The sequence below is a fragment of the Ornithorhynchus anatinus genome, chromosome 19 (genome assembly GCF_004115215.2).
Source record: "Ornithorhynchus anatinus isolate Pmale09 chromosome 19, mOrnAna1.pri.v4, whole genome shotgun sequence".
Lineage (NCBI taxonomy): Eukaryota > Metazoa > Chordata > Mammalia > Monotremata > Ornithorhynchidae > Ornithorhynchus > Ornithorhynchus anatinus.
Genome location: NC_041746.1, coordinates 1,028,184 through 1,031,260, shown reverse-complemented (window position 1 = coordinate 1,031,260; position 3,077 = coordinate 1,028,184).

Genomic DNA, 3,077 nt, shown 5'->3' with positions numbered 1-3,077 from the left:
GGGGGCGGGCGGCGGCTCAAGGCTCCCATTGGTCGGGAGGCGGGGCCGGGCGGCGGCTCGGGGCTCCCATTGGCCCGGGGGCGGGCGGCGCGGGACCCGGAGAGGGTTCGGGGCCCCTATCGGTCAGGGGGCGGGGCCAGGAGGCGGCGCCGGCCTCCCATCGGTCAGAAGGCGGCGGCGCAGGCCTCCCATCGGCCAGAAGGAGGCGGTGCAGGGCTCCCATTGGTCGGGAGGCGGGGCCGGGCGGCGGCTCGGGGCTCCCATTGGTCGGGAGGCGGGGCCGGGCGGCGGCTCGGGGCTCCCATTGGTCGGGAGGCGGGGCCGGGCGGCGGCTCGGGGCTCCCATTGGCCAGGGGGCGGGCGGCGCGGGACCCGGCGGGGGTTCGGGGGTCCCTAGCGGCCAGGGGGCGGGGCCAGGCGGCGGCGCCGGGCTCCCATTGGCCGGGAGTTGGGGCCGGCCGTGGCCCCGGGGCTCCCCTTGGGCTCGCGCGGGGGAACCGGGCGAGATGGCGAGCGTGCGGCCGGAGGCGCGGGCCGAGCCGCCGGCCGCCGTGGAGCCCCGGGACCCGCTGGGCCCCGGCCCGCCGCCCGGCCGGCCCTTCTGGCTGGCGGTGCAGGCCGGCCTGGCCCGCCCCGACGACGGCCCCGCCCGCGGCTCGGCCCGAGCCCTGCTGCGCACCGCCGTGCGCCTCGCCCGCCCCGACGGCCGCCCCACGCCCACGGACGGGGCGGGACAGCGGGGACGCCGGGCCACGGGGCCCGAGCCCGGCGCCGCCACGGGCAAGTCTCTTCCCCGGGCCTCGCTTCCCTCCTCTGTAAAATGGGGATCGACCGCGAGGCCCAGGCGGGCGTGGCTCCGTGGAAAGAGCACGGGCTTTGGAGTCAGCGGTCATGGGTTCAGATCCCGGCCCGGCCGTTCGTCAGCTGGGTGACTCTGGGCGAGTCACTTCACTTCGCGGTGCCTCAGTGACCTCATCCGTAAAGTGGGGATGAAGACCGTGAGCCCCACGTGGGACGACCTGATTCCCCTGCGTCTCCCCCAGCGCTTAGAACGGTGCCCGGCACGTAGTAAGCGCTTAACGGATACCAACATCATCGTCATTATTACCACCTCCCGATGCCCCCGGCTCTCCCCCGGCGCTTAGCACAGTGCTCCGCACGTCGGAAGCGCCTCACCGACACCAACGAGGCCGCCGGGTTGGCCCAGCTCCACTTCGCCGCCCCGAGCCTCATTCATTCAATAGTATTCATTGAGCGCCTACTATGTGCCGAGCGCCGGACCGAGCGCTTGGAATGGACAAATCGGTAACGGAGAGGGGCAGCCCCTGCCCTTTGACGGGCTCACGGTCTAATGGACCTCATCTGTCAGATGGGGACGAGGACCGGGAGGCCCACGAGGGACAACCTCCTCACCTCCTGGCCTCCCCGAGCGCTCAGAACGGCGCTCTGCACCTAGTAAGCGCTTAACAACCGCCATCATTCTTATTATCCCCCTTGGGGAGGGGAGGGAGGCCCAGGGAGGCGAAGTGGCTCGCCCCAGGTCACACCCCGGACAGGAGTCTGTCGTGATAACGATGGGGTTTGGCAAGCTCTGACCGGGCGGCGAGCGCTGTTGGGAGCGCCGGAGGAGTTACGAGGTCATTAGGTTGACCCACGTTTTTAAATCCCCGTTTTCAAGGCGAGGGGACCGAGGCGCGGAGAAGTGAAGCGACTCGGCCGGAGTCTCACGGCCGACAAGCGGCGGAGCCGGGATTGGGACCCACGATCTCGGACTCCCCGGCCCGGGCTCTTTCCGCTGAGCCGCGCTGCTTCTCCGCCAGCCCGCCGTTGGGCGGGGATGGTCTCTCTCTGTGGCCGGGTTGTCCCTTCCAAGCGCTCGGTACGGTGCCGCGCGCAGAGTCGGCGCTCGATAAATACGATTGAATGAACGACAAGGGGCGGAGCCGGGATTAGAACCCGCGTTCTCCGACTCTCCCAACCCCAGGCTCTTTCCGCTCTGTGCCAGTAATAATAACGATGGTGTTCGTTAAGCGCTTACTCTGGGCCCGGCACCATCCTGAGCACCGGAGTAGACACAGGGTGATCGGGTTGGACCCGGTCCCCGTCCCCATCTTCCAGATGAGGCGACAGAGGCATTAAGAGAAGTGACTTGCCCAGGGTCACAGCGGACAAGGGGCGAACCCGCAGCCGCCCGCTCCCGAGCCCGGGTTTCTCCCCCCCGGGCCGGGATGCTGCTTTTTAGCCAAGCGCTGGGCTAAGCGTTGGGGTGGACGGGATCGTCCCGCCCCTCCCCCCCCACCCCCCCAAACGGGGCTCCGTGTCTCAGGAGGAGGAGGGAGAACAGGGATCGAATCCCCATTTGGCAGGGGAAGTAGAAGCGAAGGGACTTGCCCAGGCGGACGAGCGGCGGAGCCGGGATTAGAACCCAGGGCCTCCGGTGCCCGGGCTCTTCCCACTGGGGCCGCGCCGCCTCTCCGTCGAGGACGACGCCGGCGGGGAGGGACGCGGTCCGGGGGGAGGGCCCGGGGCGGTTCCGGCTCCTGCACCGGCCCACGGTCCCCCGCCTCGGTATTAGCTCCGCTTACCCGGCGCGGGGCTGGGCAGACGGTCAGCGCTTAAAGACGATCCCCGGATGGCATCCTCACGCCGCCCCGGCGCTCAGCACGTCGCGTGGCGTGTGGCGAGCGCCCTCCTCACCCGGCCCCGGCTCTCCGAGGGGCCGGCGGGCGCTAGCGGCGCGTTCTTAGGTTTTATTCCGGTTGAGCGGTCTGGAGAATCTTTCCAGGTCCGCACTAAGACGCCCGTCGGCCGTAAAAGGACATTTTGCCCGTGGCGAAAATCGACCGAGGTTCCTCCCTGTCTTGCCGGTGTCGCGGCCGGAGCGGCCGCGAGCGCCGGCAAGTGGGAGAAGGTCTCGACCTGGGGACGGCGGCTTCGTTTTCCCCGGGCGGTCGCGCTCCCCGCGGCCCGAAGCGGAGCGAGGATTGCGCCTTTGGGTCTGGGCCGGTTGCGGCTGCCCCGGGACGCGCCCCGGACAATAATAATGATAATGATGATGTTGCCATTCGGGGGCGCGA